Source organism: Nicotiana sylvestris, chromosome 6 (genome assembly GCF_000393655.2).
Source record: "Nicotiana sylvestris chromosome 6, ASM39365v2, whole genome shotgun sequence".
In the NCBI taxonomy this organism is placed as follows: Eukaryota; Viridiplantae; Streptophyta; class Magnoliopsida; order Solanales; family Solanaceae; genus Nicotiana; species Nicotiana sylvestris.
Window position 1 is genome coordinate 117,623,933 of NC_091062.1, and position 27,038 is coordinate 117,650,970.

Genomic DNA, 27,038 nt, shown 5'->3' on the forward strand with positions numbered 1-27,038 from the left:
TGAGTTGTTTGTTGGGAAATGAATCATTGATCTCTAGGACATCACGAGACCTCCCCTCCTCCTCCAAGTGGGACAAGTGGTCCGCCACTTGGTTCTCACTACCCTTCCAGTCCACAATCTCCAAATCAAACTCTTTAAGTAACAAGACCCATCGCATTAGTCTAGCTTTGGAGTTCTTCTTCGTTATCAAGTACCGGAGAGCGGCATGGTCGGTATGAAAAATAACCTTGGCACCCATAAGATACGGCCGAAATTTTTCCATAGCAAACATAATAGCCAAAAGTTCCTTCTCGGTCACCATGTAGTTCACTTGAGCATCATTCATTGTCTTGCTCGCATAGTATACCGGATGAAACATTTTGTTCACTGGTTGACCCAAATTTGCCCCAACCGCAACATCGCTAGCATCACACATGAGCTCAAAGGACAAGATCCAATTAGGCGCGGTAATGATAGAAGTGGTGGTCAACTTATGCTTGAGAAGTTCAAAGGCTTGCATACACTTGTCATCAAACACGAACTTAGCATCTTTTTCCAACAACTTGCTCAAGGGGTTCACTACCTTCGAAATGTCTTTGATGAATCTCTGGTAGAACCCCGCATGCCCAAGAAAACTTCGGACTCCCTTGACGGATGTAGGGGGAGTGAGCCTTGAAATCACATCTATCTTTGCTTTATCCACCTCAATGCCATGCTGTGAAATTTTATGCCCGAGAACGATTCCTTCTTCCACCATAAAGTGGCATTTCTCCCAATTGAGGACAAGATTGGTTTCTTCACAACGGGCAAACACCCTATCAAGATTGTTCAAGCATTCATCAAATGAGTCCCCCAAAACACTAAAATCGTCCATGAACACCTCCAAAATGTCTTCCACCATATCAGTGAAAATGGCCATCATGCACCGCTGAAGTGTAGCTGGCGCATTACACAACCCAAAAGGCATCTTAGAGAAAGAAAATGTGCCATACGGACAAGTGAATGTGGTCTTTTCCTGATCTTCCGGGGCAATCAAGATTTGGTTGTACCCAGAATACCCATCCAAGAAGCAATAGAAGGCACGCCTAGCAAGTTGGTCTAGCATCTGATCTAGAAATGACAAAGGAAAGTGATCCTTGCGGGTCACTTTATTCAACTTGCGGTAGTCCATGCATACCCTCCAACCGGTGATAGTTCTTGTCAGAATCAACTCATTTTTGGAATTTGTCACCACAGTCATGCCACCCTTCTTTGGTACATATTGCACCGACAAAGTCCAAGAGCTATCAGAGATGGGGTACACAACCTCGGCATCCAACCACTTGATCACCTCCTTTTTCACAACCTCTTGCATTGCCTCGTTTAGTCTCCTTTGGTGCTCCAAGGATGGCTTTGCATCATCTTCCATAATAATCTTGTGCATACAGAATGCGGGGCTTATTCCCCGAATATCAGCTAAAGTCCATCCAATTGCCTTTTTTCGCTTTTAAAGCACCCCCAATGTGGCATCAACCTACATGTTAGTAAGGCAAGAAGAAAGAATAACTGGCAAAGTAGAATTTGAGCCTAAGAACTCATACCTGAGGTGTGGAGGAAGTGGTTTTAACTCCAACATTGGAGGCTCCTCAATTGAAGGTTTGGTTGGTGGAGTCTTTCTATTCTCAAGATCCAAAGACAATTTCTTAGGTTCATAAGAATAAGAGCTCATTCCATGTAAAGCATTCACACACTTCACTCGCCTTGCATCCTCATTGACATCAAGATTCAACAAAACAGCCTCCAATGGGTCCTCCATATTGATCATGGCACTGGTGTCATCAATTATCACTGATGTGACGAGGTCAACAAAAGAGCATACCTCGGTACTGTTGGGCTGCTTCATAGAATTGCACACATGAAAGACCACCTTTTCATCTCTCACTCGGAAGGTGAGTTCCCCTGCTTCCACATCTACCAATGCCTTCCCCGTAGCTAGGAAAGGTCTACCCAATATGATAGGAACCTCATAGTCCACCTCGCAATCCAAGATCAGAAAGTTAGCTGGCAAGATAAATTTGTCCACCAGGACAAGCACATTATCAATAATACCCAAGGGTCTCTTCATCGATCTATCCGTCATTTTTAACCACATGGAAGTTGGCCTAGATTGCCCAATACCCAAAGTTTTGAAAATTGAGTAGGGCATCAAATTGATACTAGGTCCCAAATCACATAGAGCCTTGGCAAAATCCGCACTCCCAATGGTGCAAGGAATGGTGAAAGCACCGAGATCTTCAAGCTTCGGGGCCATTAAATGCACTATAGCACTAACTTGGTGAGTCATCTTTATAGTTTCACCAAGTCTTTGTGAAAGCACCAAGAATGCACCGAGAATGCTTCATGAATTATTCAAAGGAATGGTGAAAGCACCGAGAATGCTTCTTTGTGACCAAGTCTTTCATGAATTATTCATAGCCCGACATTTGTTCAAGTGCCTCCACCAAAGGCACATTAATAGATAACCTCTTCATCATGTAAATGAACTTTTTAATCTGATTATCATTCTTTTGCTTCGCGAGCCTTTGAGGATAAGATGGAGGTGGCCTTGGCAAAGGAGCCTTGGCTTTTGGCACAATTAGCTTTGGCATGTCAATTATGTGTTCCCTAGACGGGTTCACATCATTTTGAGTTTCCACATCGATTTCTTGAATATCAATCCTCACTTCATTGTTCACATTTTCCTTAACCACATCTTCAACTACCAAAGGGACTTCATCATCTTGCAACTCAACATCATCATCCGCAACTTGCTTTTTCTTAGAGGCATTCACATCACCATCTCTCCCACTTCTTGTTATAACCGCCATAACATGATTGTTCCTACCCTTCGGGTTCACTACCGTATCACTTGGTAGAGCACCCTTTGGGCGAGTATTCAATGACTGAGAGATTTGGCCTAATTGCACCTCCAAGTTTCGGATAGAGGTATTGTGAGAAGCTATCTGTGCATCAGAATCCACATTCTTCTTCATCATCTGCTCGAACATTATTTCAATTCTACTCATATAACTACCCAAATAACTAGGACCTTGATATGGAAATGGGGGTGGATTTTTCGGTTGTCGATACATTGGGGGCCTTTGAAAGCTCTGCCCCCGGTTTCCTTGGTTTCCATTGTTCCATCCTCCTTGATTATTGTTGTCACACCAATTGTTGTTATTACTATTCCAATTCCCTTGGTTGCCTTGATTGTTGTTTTGATTGCCCTAGTTGTTGTTTTGGTTGTTGTTTCCCCAATTACCACTATTTTGTTGTTGATTGCCCTAATTGCCACTGTTTTGTTGTTGATTGCCCCAATTTCCTTGAGGTCTCCACTGTTGTTGGTTGGAATAGTTTCCCCATTGGCCTTGATAGTTGTTTACATATTGAACCTCTTCACTTTGGTCATCATAACCATAATTTTGAAACCCATCACATCCATCATCAAATTGCTCAGGATTCCCTTGATTTTGTTGTGTTCTTTGCCTTCACTTGTTGACAAGCATATTAACACCCTCCATGGCATTCACTTGGTGAGGATTTTGAACTTGTTGCAACTATGCCATAGCCAATTGATTCATAGTAGTTGTCAACTCCGCTATATCTTGCCCATGGTCATGTAATTCCTTGTGGAAATGAATAACCGTAGGGTCACCTTGAGGCACATTGGCTCTAATTTTCCATGCAGAAGAAGTGTCAGCCATCTCATCAAGTACATCACATGCCTCATCATAAGACAACTTCATAAAGTTTCCCCCGGCAAGTTGGTTCACTATGCATTGACTTGTTGTATTGATGCCCCGGTAGAAATTTTGTTGGATCATAGCCTCGGTCATATCATTGTTGGGGCATTCTTTCACCAACATTCTATACCGCTCCCAATTCTCATGCTAAGGTTCTATGGGCTCTTTCTTGAAAGCCAATATCTCATCACGCAATGCCGCCATATGGCCCGACGAGAAAAATTTAGCAATGAACTTATCCGCCAACTCATCCCAAGATGTGATGGAATGGTTGGGAGTCTCTCTAGCCAATCCAATGCCTTCACCCAAAGTGAGAATGGGAAAAACCTCAACCTAAGAGCATCCTCGGACACATTCGTCTGCTTGCTCCCCCAACATGTATCTATGAACCCCTTGAGATGTTTGTAGGCATTTTGATCCGCAGCGCCCGTGAAATACCCACGTTGCTCAAGTAAGGTCAACATCACGTTAGTTATTTGAAAATTGCCCTCCCGGATTTGGGGTGGGACAATAGCACTCGCATAGCCCTGGTTCGGAAGCACTCTAGGAGCCACTCTTGGAGGTGGCGGAAGAGGGTCTAGAATATTACCATTTGGATTAGCATTGGCATTGCAGCCTCTACATTGTCCTTGAGGTACAAGAGGCACCTCATCTTCCCCGACATCATCTACCTCCCGGTCCTTCCGCATCGACAGTCATTCTTGATGGCCCATCTACCTCAGCAGGCCCGGAGATTCCATCTTCTCGGGCCCATCCTATTACAGCTCACCGTCTGAGCCAGATGCTTCTTAGTATAAACAACTGGATGTAGACTGCCCTATCCAAGTTGTCCACACTCACTACCGTGGTTGAGGATTAGTCGGCACCTCCAGCCCCACAGGATCCCCAGTCAATCGGGGATGCTCTAAGATAGATTTTAGACAACCAGAAGAAAATCCTCAACACTTAGGCGATACTCTCAAAGGCAGTTGATTCACATAACAAGGCTCTCAAGGAGCTTTCTTGGGAGCACAAGAAGCTGAGGAAAACACGGGCCTCCAAAGAGTCCGTGAAGGAGCTGAGAGTAGATGTAGACAGACTGAAGGCGGATCACCTGCCTTTAGATTTATTGCTCCAGGACCCAGCACTAGCAGTTCATCCAGAGTCAGAGCAGTCACAGAGGCCTCCCAAGAGGAAGAGGATGATCCCTCGAGCTGATGATGCAGTCATCCAGCTGGCTGACCCACAAGAGACCTCTTCCAATCAGCCATAGGGTGCACTACCTACAGAGCCTGTCCAGGTTCAGGCCCAGGTCCCAGTAGCAGAGCAGCAGGCCACATGGGACCAGTCTGAGGTCCCCAAGCACAGAGAGGACCCAGGGACCACACATGAGCCTATGCAGACAGATGGGCCATAGAGAGTCTTCTATATCCTTTTTCCTCTTATCTTTTTTGGCTTTATTTAGACTAGTTGGCATTGGGGACAATGCCAGCTTTCATTTGAAGGGGTAGGCCCTACATTTTGGATGATTGTATATATTTAACATTTTTTATGCTTTCTTGATTTTTCATCTTTGGTCTGTATATAATTCTGATATTTCTTTACATTTATCACATTTTTATTTCACATTGGGTCTATATATAAAGATTATATCACATTGTATGTATTCATCCCATCCATTGTATATTCAAATCCCCTCTTGTATATATTCATTCTATTTTCTGCAATTTTTTTTATTTTTAGCTTCTTATTTATGATTTGTAGCTTTTTTTTTCCGAAGTTTGCAATAAGCCTTTGGTTTTCTTAATACCACGGTTCTTTTCAAAAGTGGAGTGTTGTGTGAATCGGGTGGCTCTTCCCAATGATTGATGGCATGACAACCTTCTTAAGGGTTTGAGTCCGTTTTTCTTTTTGTTTTTAATAGTTAGTAGTTAAGGGTGCCTCAAGCAAAGCTTCACTTGGGCCTAGCACATTTGCCTTTGATCTCATGGTCAAAAACAAATTGTTGTGTTTAGGATGGTGAAAGTCGTAACATTGAGACACTTGTGTTGACCGATAATCATCAAGTGGTTTTTCGGGACCATTGTGTGCTCAAATCGTATCTAAGGTTGTTGTGGGCCCCTGACTCTATGTCTTTAGCAATCCCTTAGCTTGTGTGGTGACTAATTGCAATTGCAACTCCAAGTCCCGAGCCATTGGTCTAGAACTTGCCCTGAATGTTTGTTGAGGCCAAATCATAAGTGAATTTTGACTTGAGACATGATTATAGGATCTCCTTGATCCAAATGATAGTTTGAACAATTCCATAGCCTACCAATGATAAGATCCCTAGTTAACCCTTTTGAGTCTTAGACCTTTTTCTTTCAAGAACCATGATACAAGCCTATACCCGTTCTAAAAGATACCCTCTCTTGGCACCCAATCTTTCCTTTAGCACATGGAAAAAGTATAAGTTTGGGGGGAGAGATGAGGATTGCAACAAAGTGGTAAAAAGGCACAAAAATTAAGAAAAGGAAAGACAATGAAAAAGAAAGAAAAGCAAAAAGACAAAAAGAATGTTCAATGTAAAAAAAAAGAATAAAAAGGGATTCAATAAAAGCAAAGAATGAAAGGTGTGGAAAGTTGAAAAAGGAGAAAAGGTTTGAAATGCCTAAGAAAGAGTGAAAGTGTGTCTCTCTAACCCCTTAGAAAGAAGTGAAATGACTCAAAGAGTCAAGTGAATATATGCCAAATGAATCAAAAGAAGTGCTTAAGGTAAGATGGAACCTACTTAGACCAAAACATTTCCTACCCTGAACCAAAAGCCTTCATAATTTCTCCACAATAGTCCTATATGATCTTTAGTTGAATAAAGCTTACATTAGTGGATACTCACATAAGGGGCAAGCATATGGTACTTAGAGCCGGACTTGTAACTTTTTCTTGAGAGAGATGAGTGAATTTTCATTAACCTCGTTTTGCATGCCACTATTCTAAAGGTGAGGTTTGCTTAGGGAGAGTTGAGGATGTGTGAGTTTGGGTTCCACAATGACCAAAGTAATTGAAAGAGTTCTTTGATGTGTTGAGTCAACTCTTGATGCTCTGGTGTCGCACTTAATCCATGATGTTTCAAAGGGTAAATGTTGTTAATGATTCATTTGTATTGAGGGAAATTGTTAGTCCCAATTGATGCTAGTTGAGGTTGCTTTAGGACAACTGAAAACTTCTTGGATTTTCCCTTAAGGGGTGGGTCATATTTTGTTTGTTTGAGGACAAACAAAAGCTTAAGTTTGGAGGAGTTGATAACTAGCGATTTTGACGCATTTTATACTCCTTCTTGCTCATGCTTTGATTAGAAACTCATACAAAATAGTCCCAAAAGGCTCATAAGTTGTGTTTGATTGCAAGTTTGATCAATAAAGTGACAAGATGTCAAAGATCAGATCAAAAGGAGTGAAACTTGCACAAGTACCAAAGTCAAGACAAGCTTAGGAAAAATATGTCCAATGTGGCCGCGCACCACTTTGTGCGGTCCGCACTAGGAGGTTCAGAGAGCAGGTATTCAGGCTAAAAGGCAATGTGGCCGCACTACCATTCTATGTGGTCCACAGAGCCAAGATTTAGAGAAGTTGCAGTTTGGAGCTTTCTAGCTAATGCGGTTCGCAGTCCATTTTGTGCGGACCGCACTAGAAGTCACCGCAACTGCAGTCCATTCTATGCGGTCCACGGAGCCTAAGTTCAGAGAGCTGGATTTTTTAGCCAACAATCCTAGTGTGGCCGCAGTCCATTCTGTGCGGTCCGCACTAACCCTGTAGGGGCATTTTTATCCAAATTTTTCAGCATAGTATAAAAAGATCCTTTTCCCATTTTTAGGTCATCAGATATTGTAATAGCATAGTTGCGCTCGTGGGTCGACTTTTATTAGTCATTTTGGGCAACTTTAACTACATTTCATCATTGAATTTTTGTATTTAGCTTAGCAATTAATTAATATGTGTTTATCTTCACCTATTTCTTGCTTTTATTCTTTGAATATGAGTAGCTAGACCCCATAACTAGGGTTGTGGCTAAACCCTATTGTGGATAATTGATGGGTCTTGTATTTTAGGGCTAAATTGATTATGAGTGTTTGATATTTGGGTCAATTTCATGGTTAATTGCTGAATTAGTGGTTGCAAACCCTAGTTTGTATTTAGTTGACTAGGGCTCTTCTTGAGAAAGAGAGCCTAAGTCTCTGAAATTGATCAAACAAGGAATGACGTACTCAAGAGATTGATAGCCTCAATTAAAGGGTTAAACCTTGAGAGAGTAATACCCGACTTGAACCCTACGTTGCTTGTACAAATTTGCATACGAGTTGGTCTTGAGAAAGTAAATTGGGCAAAAGCACTTGAACCACCGGAGGTGTAGAGTGGGTAAAGTAGTGCAACAATTATATCATATTCCCCAATCATGTCAATTGTGCCTTAGACTCAAGTACCCGTCAATTGACCACCTAGGCGGATGTCACTACCCTAGTACCCTTTAAACTATTTGAACAACCCGTAACATTTAACTCTTAGCTTAATTTACAATTTGTAGATTGTTAAAAGTAGAATTATAAAGAAAAACCCAAAAATGATGAGAAGTGTAATTTGGAACTCTACGCAATCCTAAGCTAAATAGATATACCACTCCAATTCTAGCTCTATGTGGAAATCGATCCTGACCCAAAATCGGGTAAAAGCTGCTTCGACCCTCTCTCACTACATAATTAGTAGTGCGGAGTAGGCCGTAATCACTCGTTTTGTCAAACATCTCGAACTTAGGAGGTTTGTAACCCTTTGGCAGTTCCACGTCTGACTGAATGCATAGATCCTCAAAATTCAGATCTTCAATTCCTTTGCCTCCTTCAACACCCTGGACTTGGCTTGTGAGCTTCTTGAGCTCCTACGCCATGTTTTTAATGAGCAAGTCTTTCTCGGTAGATTCTTGAGTGTACGAGATTGGCTGAGTAGAGTGGGGTAAGGTTTCCACATATATGGGATTATTTTGGTGGGTGCCAAAGGTTGGAGTGTAGTGTTGATCATTAGTTGAATTTTGCGGATCAGGGATAGGTTGTGGGATATTCTGAGGAGTATGGTAAGTGGTTTGTGGGTATTGAGTAGGAGGATGTTAGTGTTGAGGAGGAGTGGGTATTGGTGGAGGATTAGGATTTTGGGGAGGTGTTATGTATTGATGGGGTGCAGGAGGATTTTGTGGACGTTGGTTTGGTGTGTTTTGAGGAGGTGTTGGGTTTTGCTGGTTAATGTCTAGGACGTTTAGGGTGAGGGAGAGGTTTACCAAGTTGGTGACCTGCTCAAGTTCCCCCTGCAATTCCAATATTTTCCGTTCCAACCGTAGGACCAAATCATTCTGGGCTGAAGTACTTCGACTATCTGAAGTTTCAAAATTTTCTACATGCGCAACATTTTCTTTCTGGATACCACTCATATCATCCATCTTACACTTTCCCTTGCTTTTCGGATTACTTGGAAGAGGAGGAGGTGGAGGGCCTCTGGATCTGGTGTGATATGCTGATGATGCCAGTATGTGCGAACCAACCTTGGGGAATGGGAATAATAAAAATAAAGAAAAAGGTAAAAACGAAAACAAGTCAGTAAGGATTCTGAAGCATTTGAAGTATTTAAACACATATTGCGGGAATATAAATTCGCATCCTAATTTGGGGAACCTCGTTGTGCCTGAGGTAGGACTAGGGACAAGTAGATTTGGAGAGATTTATTTTTGATAAATGCTTCATTTCATTAATGTAGTAAATAAGACGAACCTAAAAACGATAATATATAAATCAGTTACTAGTGGTATTTGCCTTATTACATTCGAATTCCAAAATGACTCAAAACGGATAGACCTGATCTATTTGGTCCCAGAGGGACCTTCTCCATATTTGATCCTCTTGGCTCCATCGATCAGATTACCCAGGTCGTGCATGTCCAGCAGCAGGTATGCCCTCGCTAGGTGTCCTCCCTCGTTGCCTTCTACATTCTGACAATCTACAACCCTTTTCCTCATCTTCCCTTCCAGTTCCATTAGACCCTGCTCCAAATATTCCAACCTTTCTGTCGATTTGGTAGCTATTTCCTTCCACTCGTTAATTGCCTCCATGTCTAACTTGTATTGTTCCAAACGCCTGGCTTCGGACTCAAGGACTCTTTTATGCAGCCTCTCGTACTTCACTTGTGCTTTAGTGACCTCATCTATGACTCTATTTCCTTGACCAATCCCTAGCTTGATCATTCCTCCTATGTTATCTTCTAACCATGATGGGTAGAAGTACACATGATTGGCGTAATATCGATCTGGCTCGATGGTACCCTTTTCCATGATAATCTTCTGATGCCACGTGTGCTGAGCCTCACATTTGTATGGAATGGTGCCATCCTGAAAATCTGCTCTGTAATGACTCATTTTGGAGACTCGTAGTATGACTTGTTTTCTACCAGCTTGCCTCATGACCCTGATAGGAACATAGGGATGTATTCCCCTTAACCCAATCAACACCAAATGTGGAACATCCATGGATCTGATGATGAATTCATTATTAGGGAACCACTCAAACATCCAGTGAACCAGGTCCTCGGTCAAATTGTTGAAAATTTGTGCCCATTCTGTAGCATTCTCTGGTTGTCCCAATATGTCTAGGATAAAGGTCATTCTTTTAGGATGGTGGAAAGCTATGTGATCGTTCCATGATCTCCGCGAAAACTCTTGGCGGTATTGGCCCCTCTGAAGATGTTCTAACAACCATATCTACAGTAGCAAGTTACAACCCTCAAAATGTCTGAACCCTTTCTTGCAACGATCCAAAGCCCGATATATGTCTGCTACAATCATCGGAATAATAGTATAGGTTTGTCCCTCAATTCCTTCCATTAAATATTTGGTTACCATAGCCAACCTGGTGTGAATTTTGTCCCCTTGGCTTGGAAACACTATCATACCCAGAAAGCAGACGATGAATACAAAAACCATATGATGAGTCTAACCCAGGGAAGTGATGGAGAATTCATCATGAAAGATACAATAAGATTTGATGTGTCCATATCATTCATAGAGGAAGTCGAAGGATATGTAGGACTTCTTTAGGCACTCCAAGTCACCATTCTATCTCAGACCCATCATCTTCAGGAACCCCCTAGTAGTGCGGTTTTTTGGTACTAGTAATCTGGGACTATCCGATGGTAATCCAGCGAATCCTCCTATTTCCTCCAAAAGAGGAGTCATTTCTACATTGCCAAAATGGAATGTAGATCTTTCTCCATCCCAGAACATAGTAGCAGCCTCGATCAACATGTTGTTTGGTTGGATGTCCATAAAGGAAGGTGAATTTCCAAGAACCCTTTACACATGATTTTTGTCGCTCGGCGAAAGATTTTCCCACCAATCTAACAACAATGCTGGTATACTTAGGACCATGCCGAACCTGGGAACTTCGTACCTCATTTTCTACCAACATAAATAGAGTTAGAGCCTTTCCCCCTCCGGATTCGACCACTTACACATTAACAATTAGCATGTCGGCATTTATCTCTCCAAATAATGCACATATCGTGGTTGCGCCCAATGGGATTATGGAAATCCCGATGGACTTTGGACAAGGCTTTCTTAGAGGGTTATTATGCGAACAATATATCAACCTAGACTAGGTTTGATCACGATGCATGTATAGTTATTATCAGAGTACAGTTTTTAAAAAAGCCTAGACTGGTACCCTCAAGCGGACAACTTGAGAGGGAAAGACACAGAATCATCGACTGCACCGTTGGTCGACTAGTTTTGCCACAAATAAGCCTTTCCAAATTTAAATGGTGATTTAAGGAAGATCACGGACACTCATCAAACGTCGCTATGGAGTTATGATGTTGAACATGGAGTTATGCAAAAGAAAATAACATGTTGCCAAGTATTTGCACGATGATAAAATGCGGTATTTAATAATTGTAAAGAGATTTAAGAAAGAAAAAAAATAAGGAGACAAGTCAGTTCCCATAGTAAAAAGTGATAAAACAAGGAAGAGAAATCATGAATGAAGATAGGCAAATAAATTCACATAGAGTGGAAGGGGTGTGCAAGTATTATCGGAATAATAAAGACATGCTTAAAGACTAATTCACAAACAAGTTCGTTATGGTAAGAGTCTAAAAATATACCCAACAGAGTCACCATGCTGTCGCGCCCTCTTTTCTTGAGAAATCGGGTTCCGACATTTCTGAGACAACTCTTTTCTGAGAGGGTAGGGAATTGGAATTGAAAGAGTCGCCATCTAATAGATTAAGGTGCGTTAGGGCACCTAGAGCAGATAACTCATGTAACCAGTTTACATCACCAGAGATCGGGTAAGGGATCAAAATTACCTTGCGGGGAAGGTGTTAGGCACCCCTCGAAGTCCACAACGGTGGGTCCTGGCCGAACATAAATTAAGCGAATTAGTCTAAAAAGGAAAGAAAATAATTTGGACAAATACAATATTTAATTTATTTTAAACAGGAGTATGGGGGGGGGGAGTCCTATATTTTTTAGCCTATAGAATTATTCCATGCAATACTTTGTAGCTCCCTCAAGTCGGTGTTTTACTCATAGCATTGGCGCACGGACTATCATCTCCTTACTACCCAATTACTATCTTTAAGTTGTTACTTAAGCGTTCTAGTAGTTTCTAGCTCGTTCCTTATGCGTGCACTACACGTCCCTTTCCTATGGCCCTGGAGGTATTAGGACCTCTATTTGGGATGGTTCTAGACAAACCTATGTTACTTAAAATGTGAAATCTGGGCAACAAAGAAAACAAATAGGACTTTCAGATAAAGGACAAGTATGGGCTCACATTGACCTCCACACATAGGCAACAGAAGCACGCAATTGAATCAAAAAACTTCGTTAACATTGGAATCCTATAGGCAGGATATCTACGTGAGAAAAAATAGAGTATAAAGGCAATTTTATTAAGGCTGCATTAAGACCTATTTGTTTGCCGATTGATTTTATCCAGCATGAATCTGGGCATTTCAGGCACTAATATGTCACAATTTAGATCTAGAATCATTGTTAAGTCCTACAAATATGTTTCCCAAGTGATTGACAACAACGATTGAATTCAGAATCGATCAACAAGATCCTATAGGCATGATTTCTACGAGCTTATTAATTACAGACCTATAGACATGGTTTCTGGGTGTAGCACTCATTTTAACTCGTAAAAATAGATTCTATTTCCTATAAGCATTCTTTCTAATAGCTAAATTAACTTAAATCCTATATGCATGATATCTATTAATTTAAACCCTATAGGCATGATTTCTAGGTTTGAAATTGATTTTAGTCCTATAGGCATGATATCTATTAATTGTGTATGGGCAGAAATTAAATAGATTGCCAGGAAGAACAGTTAATTCAAACAACAAGATCCTATAGGCATGCTTGGTAATGCAAATTTGTTGAAGACATGTATAGATCCTATGAACAGGATTTCTAATGTACAAAATTGAACGAATGTCCTATAAGCAGGATCTCTAGTATACAAATGTAAAATACAAAATCAAAATGATCATAAAAGTCTTATAGGTAGGATTTCTAAACATACTATAGTACTTACAAAATTCAATCAACATAATTAAATCCTATAGGCAGGATTTCTACCCAGGTTTAACAAAATATATAAGAAAAACCTCCCCCTGCTTTACTAAATATCCCCAAATCTATTATTACATAGTTATACCGACCAGAATAGCCGAATGAATTACATAATGGTAATAGCTACACTATAGGGAGCCTTCATAGGCCCAAATAAGCCTAGGAACTAAGCCTTCCAACCATAACTACTTTGAAGCATAGCATAGGGATTCATAGCATATTAGGACCAGGTGTCACATGTGTCAAAGTTCCCAAGGGCCTCAGAGGACCCAGGGCAATGCTCACACCAGAGCCACATTCAGAAGATAGTTCATAAAAGATTGGAAAACTAGCCCCTCCAGTGTGTCAGAGTTCAAAGGAGTCTCAAGGACCCTAGGTAGTGTTCACACTGGGTGGTTGAGAACCTAAGGGACTAAGAGTAGGGGTTTTGAAAATCAGTACATAAAAGGAATAAAGGGCAGATTTTAAAAATAGTTCAATTTCAGAACACAAAGTTGTAGGCAGAACTACACCAGGAAGTAAGCAAGGTTCAAGTTCAGCATATAGTTCAGACAGGTTGAAATTTGATTAAGCTAATACTCATGCTAGTATTCAAAACATCCATGGTTTAATCATAGCAGCAACTAGGCAAAAACATTCAAGTTACAAACATGACATATGAGTTAAGCAACAAGCTAACTGATTACATGTTTATAGTGTGAACAATTCAGGGCAGGGAGATGATTAACAAGTAATACATGAAATAAGTTAAACCTTAGGCTAACTCATGGGAGGATTCATATTATTCAAAATAAATTAGTCCTAAGTTAACAGTGTTACTAAATGGAATCGCATAGTCATGTGAAAGACAGAATCATGCTGAGAATTGAAACATGCTAGTCAAGCAAATCATAGAGAATGAAATTGCAAAGGTTGACGTATACCGGTTAAGTAAGAAAGCGAGTAAGTATGTCACATTAGTTAAGTTCCAAAATGATCTGGCCTTGGCTTTCAGCCGGCCAAAACTAGTGACACTTAGTGCAGAAATCAGAACAAGAGAGAGCTTAAGCTTTTTAGTGAGAATAGGAGAGTTCGAGTCTTGTCCTTAAGGGGAATGGGAGAAGGATTTAAATAGTACTCAACTAGTAAGACAAATAAGGTAATATTCGAACACACACAAGTAAGGAATAAAAATAGAAGTAGAATCAATTCAAATCAGATTCAATCAATTAGAAGAACATAACCGCATGTAATCAGGCGAGTACTATTTAGAATAAGATACAAAATCAATAGTAAAGTACAAGATCAAATAAGGTAAGGAAATAATGAGCACAATTAAATCAAACAAAATAATGAAATATCAGTATCATACAAGAAAAGAAAGACTGAAATCTTAGTAAAGATTTCAAAAACCCTAATTTTGGGGTAAGTAAAATTATTTAGCAATTAACGCTAGAGTTAAGGATAAATAGACAAAAACATTAAGAGAAATAATTAAATAATTGAAACCCTAGAATAATAGGCAGAAATAAAAAGACATATGGACGGAAATAATTAGGGTAAGTGAAATCAGTCAGAAGTAATAAAGGAAACCGTAAGAGCTGCACAGAGATGAAACAACAGATTTGGTTCGTTTTTGAAAATCAAAAACTTAATTTTAGGGTAAATAAAATTGATCAAAAATAGTAAAGAAATTATAAACATAGAGATAGATATACTGGAACATTAAAGGAAAAATACAAAAAAAAAAATAAAAAATTATTTTAGATCTAGAAGGATCTTGAACCCTAGTTTTAAGGTAAGCAAAAAGATTCAACAAAAATAGATAGATTTGCGAGTAATAAAGAAAATATAGATAGAGAATAACATAAAACAAACAGAAATTGAACCAAATCTGGTCCGAATCAAAATCTGAAACCCTAACTGAAAGATATAAAAATATTCATACTCATAGAGGTTAGGATGAACACAGACAGAAATAACTGAAATATAAGAGATTTTGAACCAGATCTGGTTCGAATCTCTCGAGAACAACTTGCCATTTGAGGCAAACCAATAAAGTAATATAAAAAACGAGTGGCTAGTAAAAGGGTAAGGCCAGATATGGTAAGGAATCAAGGAATGATTCCCTTTCTGGATATGAATCACAGGGAAATAGTGATAGAGGGTTAGGGTTTGAGAGGGTGAGGGGTGAGGAGATGAGAGGATTAGAGGACGGTGGATGGGGTAAATGAATTAGGGTTGGGGAGATGATTAATTAAAAGGGCGGAAGTATTTAGGAGTCGTTGATCTTTTGAGATCAACTGTTGGGATTTTACAAGGGCTTGGGTCAGGTTTTTAAAATGGGTATGGGTCGAGGTTGAACGAGTATGGGGTATTAGGCTGGTTAGTGTATTGTGCTGGGTTAATTGGGTTAGGCTAGGTCCGAATTTAATTAGAAAAAAGGCAAGATTTTAAATACCCAATTAAATCAGCAAAATAATTTATAAATAATAAAAATTTCATTTGTGCATGAAAATAATTTAAAATAATTACTTAATATTATAAAAATATAGAAAGTCATTTTTATGTAAATAATGTAATTATGCATATATATGGGCTATTATTGTAAAATATGCAATTCTAGCATTAAAAATACAAATGTAATTATAAGAATACAATTAAAATATTTAAACACTATATGGGCATAAATTATGAATTTAGATGATTAAATCATCATAAATATAATATGAGGGATAATTATTGGATATTTGTATAATAAAAAATGCAGAAATAAATTAATTTACGGCCTTTAAAATTATAGAAAAATTATAAAAATACTTGTGCATGTTTGTAAATCTAATAATAATGCATGTGCACTATTTTGGAAAAATATATATGCATATTTGAATATATAAGGGAAAAATTGGGTATCAACTGCCATGCCAATACTGTTACCTTGGCGATGCTAGAGTTGCCTAGATTGGAGTGGAAGGGTTCGTTTGTCAGTGCATCTAGTCGGATTATTTCTTTTATGAAGGCTCAATACATGGTCGAGAAGGGTTATTTGGTTTATCTAGCATATATTCGAGATACAGCTGTAGAGACTCCGACAGTTGATTCAGTGCCTGTAGTCCGGGAGTTCTTCCATGTGTTTCCTTCTAATCTACCAGGCATGCTTCTAGATTTCTGTATTGATTTGGCTCCGGGTAACCAGCCTATCTCTATTCCACCATATTAGATGGCTCCGAAAGAGTTGAAGGAATTCAAAGAATACCTTAAGGAGTTGCTAGCAAAAGGGGTTCGTCAGACCGAGTGTGTTGCCTTGGGGTGCACCGATGTTATTCGTGAAGAAGAAAGATGGGACTATGAGGATGTGCATTGATAACCGTCAACTAAACAAAGTTACCATTAAGAACAAGTACTCGTAGTCGGACATTGATGATTTGTTTGACTAGTTGTAGGGGGCTAGGGTGTTCTCTAAGATTTACTTGAGATCAGGGTACAATCAGTTGAGGATTCATGATTCGGATGTTTTGAAGACGGCTTTTCGCAGTAGATATGGCCAGTATGAGTTTCTAGTGATGTCCTTCGGTTTGACTAATGCCCCGATGGTGTTTATGGATTTGATGAATAGGGTGTTCAGGCCATATATTGATTCGTTTGTTAGTGTCTTCATTGATGACATTTTGATCTACTCGCGCAATATGGAGTAGCACGAGCAGCATTTGAGAGTGGTGCTTCAGACCTCGCAGAAACATAAGCTATATGCTAAGTTCTCCAAGTGTTAGTTATGGTTAGATTATGTGGCATACCTGGGGCATGTTGTATCAGGCAAGGGTATTAAGGTAGATCCTAGGAAGATTGAGGCAGTTCAGAGTTGGCACTGTCCTACCACAGTGACTGAGATCAGTAAATTCTTGGGGCTACCATGTTATTATCATCGATTTGTGGGGGGCTTCTCATCTATTGCGACACCTTTGACTAGATTTACCAGAAGGGTGTTTCGTATCGGTGGTCCGATAATTGTGAGGAGAGCTTTCAGAAGCTCAAAACAACTTTGACTATGACACTAGTTCTAGTGTCGCCTTCCGGTTTAGGGATGTATACTGTGTATTGCGACAATGCACGCGTTGGTTTGGGTTGTGTATTGATGTAGGAGGGTCAAGTTATTGTATATTCTTCACATTAGCTGATGCCACACAAGAAGAATTACCCCGTATGTGATTTGGAGTTGGCCGCGATAGTTTATGCTCTTATGATCTGGCGGTATTATCTTTTTGGTGTGTCCTGTGAGATTTACATTGATCATCATTGTTTGTAGCATTTTTTCAAGAATAGGGATCTCAATTTGAGACAATGCAGATGGCTTGAGTTTCTAAAGGATTATCATATTACAATCCTTTACCATACAGGAAAGGCGAATGTAGTTGCAGATGCCTTGAGCAGAAAGGCGGAGAGTATGGGTAGTTTGGTATTCATTGCAACAGAGGAGAGGCCATTAGCTTTAGACATTTAGTCCTTGGCTAACAAACTTCTGAGGTTTGATATTTCAGAGCCTAATCGAGTTCTTGCATACGTCGTCACTCAATTTTCATTATCCGAGCAGATCAAGGCTCATCAGTTTGATGATCTGCACAGTTGGTTCTTTGGGAGACGGTGCTACAGGGTGGTGCCAAGGAAGTTACTATTGATGAGGATGGTGTTCTGCGACTCTAGGGTCGTCTGTGTTTCCTTAATGTTGATGGGCTAAGTGAAAGGATTCTAGAGGAGGCACACAGTTCTCGGTATTCTATTCATCCAGATGCTACGAAGATGTATCGTGACCTGAGGCGGCATTATTGGTGGCGGTGGATGAAGAAGTACATAGTCGAGTATGTGGCGAGATGTCTAAATTGCCAGCAGTCAAGTATGAGCACCAGAGGCTCGGTGGCCTACTCTAGCAGATGACTATACCTGAGTGGAAATATGAGTGAATTACTATGGATTTCGTAGTTGGGTTGCCGCATACCTTGCGAAAGTTTGATGCAGTTTGGGTCTTTGTCTACAAATTGACCAAGTCGGCATAGTTCATTCCGGTTGTGACCACGTATTCTTCAAAGAGATTGGCCCAGGTTTACATTCAAGAGATTTTTCGGTTGCATGGTGTGCCTATTTCCATTATATCAGATAGAGGCCATCAATTTAATTCACATTTGGGAGGGCAGTACAGAGTGTGTTGGGGACCCGGGTAAAGCTCAGCACAACCTTTCATCCGCATACCGACGAGCATTCAGAGTTGACAGTTCAGATCTTTGAGGATATGCATAGAGCATGTGTGATTGACTTCGGAGGGCAGTGGGATCGGTTCTTGCCTTTGGCTGAGTTTTCTTACAACAATAGCTATCAATCCAACATCGATATGAGTCTATTTGTGGCTTTATATGGCTAGCGATGTCGTTCTCCCATCGGATGGTTTGAGCCTGTTGAGGCTATGTTATATGGTATTGATTTGGTGAAGGATGCATTAAAAAAGGTAAAGTTGATTCAGGAGCGAATTTGCATTGCACAGTCTAGACAGAAGTGTTATGCGGATCAGAAGGCATATGATTTATCATTTATGGAGGGCGATAAGGTTATCGTGAAAGTCTCACCAATGAAAGGAATCATGAGGTTCGGGAAGAAGGGCAAGTTGAGCCCAAGGTTCATAGGTCCATTTGAGGTGTTGAGGTGAGTTGTGGAGGTTGCTTATGAACTTGCTTTGCCTCCCAGCCTGTCGGGAGTTCATCTAGTTTTCCACGTGTCTATGCTCCGGAGGTATCATGAAAATAGGTTACATGTGTTATTAGACTATAATATAGTTCAGTTAGATGAGATTCTGGGTTATGAAGAGGAGCCAATTGCCATTGTTGACAGGCATGTTTGCCAGTTGAGGTTCAAGAAGATTTCTGCAGTAAAGGTTTAGTGTAGGGGTCATCCAGTCGAGGAGGTGACTTGGGAGAACGAGGAGTACATGTGGAGTAGATATCCACACTTATTCAGCACTCCAAGTATGATTCTAGACCCTTTCAAGGACTAATATTGTTTAAGAGGTGGAGAATGTAACAACCCGACCGGTCGTTTCGCTTTCTAGATCCCCTTTCCCCTAAATAGGACTCCCCTTATGTGCTTTTATTGTTTTACAACTTTCGGGGATGGTTGGTTTGGGTTTGGAAGGGTATGGGTTGAAATCAAAACACTTACTTCCTTAATATATGCTAAAAAGGGTTAAGTTTGACTTGAGTTAATATTTTGAGTAAACGACCTCGGAATCGTGATTTGATGATCCCAATAGGTTTTATGATGATTTTGGACTTGGGCATATGATCGGATCAGGTTTTCGATAACCCTAGGGTGTTTCGGCGCTTAATAGTGAAAGTTAGCACATTGAAGGTTTAGAATTCTTTAAATTTGGTTTGAAGTAGGATTTGGTGTTGTCGAGGACCATTTGGGATTCCGATCCTAGGAATAGTTCCGCACGGTGATCTAAGACTTGCACGCAAAATTTGGTGTCATTCCGAGTAGTCTAAGTATGATTCGGTGTGTTCGGAGCGAATTGGAAACTCGAAGTTGATAATTTGATTAAATTTGGTTTTGAGGTGCGATTCTTAGTTTCATTATTGTTTTACGCATTTCGAGATTTCGAACAAGTCCGTATTATGTTTATGAACTTGTCGGTACATTTGGACGGGGTCCCGAGTGGCTCGGGGTTGTTTCGGACCACTCAGAGCTAAGTTGAAAACACTAGATTTTCTAGTTATGGTTTCCTTCTTCTCGAACACGGAAGGACCCTCGCGTTCGCGATGAAGGATTTAGGGTATGGGGGCTGGGGGCTTTTTTCCTTCGCGTTCGCGTAAGCAGGGCCACGTTCGTGGAGTTTTGGGCCCTTTAGCCTTCGCGTTCGCGTTTGGCAGGCCGCTTCGCGTAGAAGCCTGAGCCTGGGCAACCCAGTTGCCATACGCGTTCGCATGTTGCGCCCCACATTCGCGAGAATTAGGCGGCCCAGTGCACTGCATTCGCATGGGTCCCCTTGCATTCGCGTAGAGCCTTTTTCCTGGGTTCCTCTTCTTTGCCTTCGCAGTCGCGAGAGCTTGGCCGCTATCGCGTATAAGGACCACTAGGCAGAAACATTTTTAAAAATGGGACTTAGGCCATTTTGGGTTAATTTGTTTCACCCTTGGACGATTTTGGAGCTTTGAAGAGAGGGGTTTCAACCTATCTAGTGAAGTTAATTGATTCCTATCCAATGTAAGTTTAATACATAGATTATGGGCAGATTTCAATTTGTAAAATTGTGAAAATTATGAGTTTAGTTGAAAAACCCAGGTTTTGATAAAAACGGGATTTGACCACAAAAATAATTTTGAAATTGGGTGAAAATAATATATTTGAGTTCATAAGGTTATGCGTAACGATTATCTTAAAATATTTCCGGTATCGAGGCATGTGGGCTTGGGGTAAATTTTAGGAATCTTCAAATTGGGGGTGGGTAATTGCCCCAATAATTAAATTGTGAACTTTTGGGTATATATTGATTAATTTATGTAACATTTGAAATAGTTTCGGGTTGCTTGGAACCAAGTTGAGACTTTAGAACGAACTGGTGGGCCAGAAAGTGAGTTTTGAGACGAGGTAAATCGCTTGCCTAACCTTGTAAGAGGGAACTCATCCCCTTAGGTATATTTTGATGTGAATTACTTTTGTAGGGAGCTACGTACGCACTAGGTGACGAGAGTCTGTAGTTATATTCTATATGATGTTCGGGTAGTCTTAGATTTGCATCATGCTTTGTTTGCACTGTTATGTTGATTATGCATATTAACTGTCTTAAATAGAGACGAGATTAAGGATATTAAGATATAAAGTCTCCAGTTTAGATTTCTTATTTTTGGAAAGAATTGAAGAATTATATAATAATTTTGAGAAATCCATGTCCACTCTCGTCGCAGGTATTTTTGCAAGTGAGGAAAATTTCTCTACGCTCATAGGAGCGGGCCATTCACATCGGTAGGTTAATAGATACATATATGGTTCGTGTTGTTCGACCCTCGACAATGCACGCAGTATATATATTATGGATCAGGTTGTACGACCTCAGCATAAATCGTGCGTGACAATACTTGAAACTTAAGTATACATTATATCATGTTATGGCTCGGGAGGTTATACTTATTTAATTGAAAACTTGACTTGGGAATTACTATTAGTCGAAGAATTATTCATTCGCTGCTTGTTATTGAGTTCTTACTATTGTTTACACATTCCATACTTATTTAGAATTTCTGTACTTTATTTGTTGGCCCATAGGAAGTGTTGATGTTGACCCCTCGTCACTACTTCTTCGTGGTTAGACTGGATACTTACTGGGTACATGTTGCTTATGTACTCACGCTACACTTCTGCACTAATCGTGCAGGATATGAGGTAGGTGCATCTGGTAGTCACACCTACGTGTACCATATACCTCGAGGCCTAGTGGTGAGCTGGTTTCCTGAGTCGTTCTACAGCACCCAGAGCTTCTCTTTTGCATTTAGTTTGTGTCTATTTTTATTTGAGACAATAGTTAGAGTTTTGTATATTCTACTAGTTTCCCATACACTTGTGACACCAGGTCTTGAAAATTTTGTTAGTAGACATTTGATGACTTTTGAGTATTTATTTCGTCACATTTGTTCTTATAATTGTTTACTCTTTATTTTATTAAGTCTCTCACTTCTTACTTACCTAATAATTAAAAAAATGAACCAACTACTTCAAAATTGTTAAAAGGAACAATCACATGGTTAGTTCAATGTTGGCTTGCGTAGAGGTAATGTTGGGCGCCATCATAGCCTATAGGAGAAATTGGACCTTGACACTTCTATTGTTGCACCATATGAGTTTAGGACCACAATAGCCAATATTAGTAGTACCACAATTATACATACGGTTCTAGAATTCCAAGCTTCTGTGCATCCTATGGGGTCTTGCACCAAGCTCCTCATCAGGATCAAGAATGACATTGAAGTCCCCTCCAATGCACTAAAGGCCACTAATAGAGAGGCTGATGTATTCTAGGCTGCTCCATAGCACTCGTCTTTCTAGAGCAGTACATTTAGTATAAATAGCTGTGATGACAATGGGGGGATTACTTGCACCATCTTCAAGTTTGATAGAAATGTGTTGTTTATGATTCTCAATGATAGATGTTTGACTGATATTTTTCCATAAACACCAAGTCTTCCCATTATCATTTGATATACATTGTTGATAACCCAGAAACTTCTTATATCCTTCAATTTTATCTTTACTAACCATTGGTTCCATGATTGTAAAAAATATAGTATTGTTGATATCTATCAATTGTTTAAAATGATTATATTAATAATGGATAACTAGTGGGAAGTATCCTTCTTTTGTAACCTCTTTACAGAGAAAGTATTTCTCTTTTTGTGCTTCTTGTCAACCTTTCAGGACCTTCTTCTTCCCCTTCCTTCAAGTAAGTAGTCTTCCTCACCCAGGTTCTCCTTGTTTTGTTTGTTACTTTAATTCTATTGCAAGACTCATGTGGTTTGATGTAATGGAGGGTCAAGCATACTGTGATCAGTTTCTTTCACTATGTTGTTTCCTTCAAAGTGTTCATGTATTGCATATAACTCAACCACTAATTCAATACCAGGCTATTCAATTATATTGGTTGGAAGGCATGTAGAGCATGAACTTGATTCCACTTCAATGTATTTTTCTTTTTCTTTTTGATCACCGGAATCCTCCTGTTGGTTTTTATTCCCTGTTAGCTCATTTTCACCACTTGTATCATCTACTGTAGGGTTATTTGTAGAATTTTGGTTATCATCAAACAGTTTATGTGATGAACTTCCTTAATTATAGATGCAGACTGGTTACTCTGATTGTTTGTGGTCTGTTTTGCTTCTACACTGTTATTCTTTTCACTCAACCCCTCTACGAGTTCATAGTTGTGATTTGAGGAACTTCTGGAGGCATCATCCTTCTTGTTCATTTTCCGTCTTTGAGCAGGTTTGAAGGTCACCTTGCTTTTCTTCATTGACATCTTTTTCTTCTTGCTTTTTTGCTTCTTCTTTCTAGTTCTTTCACCAATTGATGCTAAATTCCCTTCTCCTCTTTGATGAGTGTGATGATCTTATGTAGCTTCCTTCTTGTGTAAATTCCCTTAGTTTCCTCATTGTTACTGATGTCTCCTTTTTTTGTTGTTCTGTGCCTTAGTAGAGTTCTCTTTCTTGTTGTCATCAACTTGTGTATTTCTATTCTTTTGATTCTCCATTTTTTTTTCACCTTTTTCATTTTGAACTTTGCTAGTGATTTCTTTTGATTGTGTCGAGCCTTCATCTTCGTTGTTTTTCTCCATCTCTGAAGCTCTTATCTTATCCATAACCCTACAGTTCGTTAGTTTATTTCCCAGTTTATTGCATTGTTTATAGTATTTAGGGATGCCCTCATACTCATTTTTTTGAGTGGAGCATTTTGATCCTTTGACCCTACAAAAACACTGTCTACTAAAGGGTTAAGCAAATCAATTTCAACACAAACTTTAGCCATTCTTAGTATAGTTTTACCATTGGTGGCAACATGACGAGCGAAAAACATAACACAAAATTGATGCTCGCTAGCCAATGATAGTATAGTTAAATTATCGTCTCCACACGGATTGGATTTAAATAATGCTCAAGTATTTCTGGTTTAACTACTATTCAGGATGATCAAAACTTGATTTGGAATGATTACGAAATACGATTAACTACTAACATAAAGCAATTGACAATTGACTGCAATGAAGTAAAGATGAGCAGAGATGGTTTCTTATAAATGTAAGAAATAAGGATTTTGACATGATAGGTGCAAGATGCTATTATGGATATGACGCTATTATATTTCATTATTAAGGTTCTATTGATTCTCACGAATTCAATAGGTGATTAGATTATACTTATGATTCAATCTCCTCTCTTGATTTAATATAAATCTTTCAAATAAACTAATGTGAAGTGAGGTGAAACTTGCAAGAATCTATTGGTTGGACTGATCTAAGAGAAACTTCTCCCGAATATTTCTCAATCGTAATTTAAATGGTAACTCAAAAAGCTCTCTCATTTACTTAAGAGAATCACCAAAATAAAATAAGGCATACACTGCAATAATATTCAATATGATGTTGCTCTTTAGATTAAACACTATAAAGAATAAAATCACGACTAATATTAAAGATCCTCTAATAAATTCAAGCAACTAAAAAGTAGTCAAATCCATAAACAACAATCAAGTCATCAAATCATGTCGAACCCTAAGGTAAACTACTCCATAGATATGGATAAAGTAATCAAAAATATAATTAAAGAGCAAGAAAACATCAATCTGACGTTACAATCCAAACTCCCGTATTGAATTGAAGGAAAGATGATGAAATCTTGTGTCTTGTAGCCTCCAAATCTCTCCAAGAGCTTCCACGGTAAAAAAATCCTCTAAAAATCTTTTTTGATGTATTTATACCATGTAGGAACGAGTCTGGATGTAACTATCATTTCCAAGCCGAAGTGAAAAAAATTGGGCGTGAAAATATACTACTGCGGCGCACCAGGCATTGTACCATGCATCACATTATTGAGAAAGTTCAGAGGCCTATTTTTTCACTTTCAGGAAATTTTACAAGCGCTTCACGCCCCGCGGCACATGGCGCGGTGCAGTAGTGCTTTTTTCTCAGACTAATCTTTTTTTTTCTCATATTTTGACATCTAGACTTGGTCCTCGACCCCCGAACGTGATCCTGGCTTAATTTTTTGGGCTTTTACTCAGACTTCAAAGCTCCAATCTGTTCAAATTAGCTCCAAATTATCTTAATAGCTCAGAATTATTTCCTGCAAGATAGAAAATACGTAATAAGCACAAATCACCATTAATTAAGATCAATCACAAGTAAAATACAGTGATTAGAGTGCAAACTATGACTAAAATATGGGTTTCTAGCCTATCATCAACACCTCACACTTAAACCATTGCTCATCCTCGATAAATCAAACTACACTTCACATAGAGATGAACTCCACATTAGAGAACCTCCCTAATGCATCATGCTAAGAATATTTAAAACAGACCAAGTGCCCTACTATAACATCTTAGCTCCAAGACTCGACTCACAAGCATAACGTATTTTCCAAACTTGCTCACTTATTCTAACACAAAGGCCAAAGACATTACCTTTTGTTCACAAGTCATGTTCCCTCACACAATCAATAAAGAGCAGTTCCACACACAATAAAGTTCAAGAATGATTAGGAACTCAAGATAGAAATAATTCACTCACTATCAGAAATAAAATTCACGTGCCACAGAAAACATACTGTAGGGCTGCCCATAGTTTAGTACTCTACTAATTTGAGCTCATTCTGTCAAGGATGAAGTAGGACTTTAATTGGTTGTAATGTAGGCTGCGGAACAAGTAGGATACATTTGGATATTGTGACTATACTTCCCCATGAACTTTAATACATATACATTAACACATTAATGTTGATACCCAATTTTTCCTCAAACTATTTTTAAATTTGCATATATATATCTTCAAAATCACTTTTATAACAATTGGTATTTTTCCATAATTTTCCATATTATTATCAATTTGTTTTCTAATTTATTTAGTATTTTATATCCAATAATTATTCATAAAGTACATTACAAGTAATTTTATAGTATTTATTAGCTCAATATATCATTTTTAATCCTACTAAGATTTAATTATTTCACAAATTAGCCAAATTGGCATTGTTTGGCTATAATTACAATAATTTTGCAATTATAGCCTAATTGTACACTTTATGCTATTTTAATTCAATAATCAGTCATTTTATATTTTAAATATTAGTTAATTACATTAATTTAACCTATTTAGTTTTAATTTCATTGTATCTAATTATCAGCTATTTTTATTAATTATTCATCTAATTTTAATTGGGTATTTAACAAATAGCCAATTCCATTTTCAATTCTTGCCTAATTGAACCAGCCCTAAACCCAATTAAATAACCCACCAGACCCCAATCCCAATACCCTATCCTACCCGATCCAATCCCCATTCCACCAGAGACCTTGATTATTTGAATCAACGGTCCAGATCAGCCCCTTCCATAATTAAACCCTAATGACTACCCCCCATCTCTCATTTCCCCCCCTCTCATTCTCTCTCAACCGGTCTCTCTATCTCTGGTTCTCTCTTGAAAATTCTCTTCTCCCCTCCTCTCCGATGGACCCTGTCCACCTTCTCCGACGACCTCCCTTACCGGAAACCATGGCCCATCATCATCTCCTGGCCTATGCTTCACCTAACTCCGGTTTGACACTACCCTAAGGTCCTCTGGTGAACCTGGAGCGGTTCAACTCCTACCCATGGTCCTTCATGCCATTTTTCGGCCACCTCCGGCCGTTCGAGTAAGATCTATGACTTTTCCTGCTAAAATCGGTAACATTTTAAGGTTTTCTCATCTTCTCTGGGTTCTTTGAAACTCTAACTCTTAAGATTTTCCGATTTCTTTTAGATCTGTCTTAGATTTGTGTATATTATAAGCTTTTGTTGTTTTCCTCAAAAGTTTTTTCGATTTTTCTAAAGTAAATCATCTTGGAACTAGGGTTCTTAAGCACCTTTTTCGAAAACGCATCTTTATTCTGATTTTCGTATTAATCTGA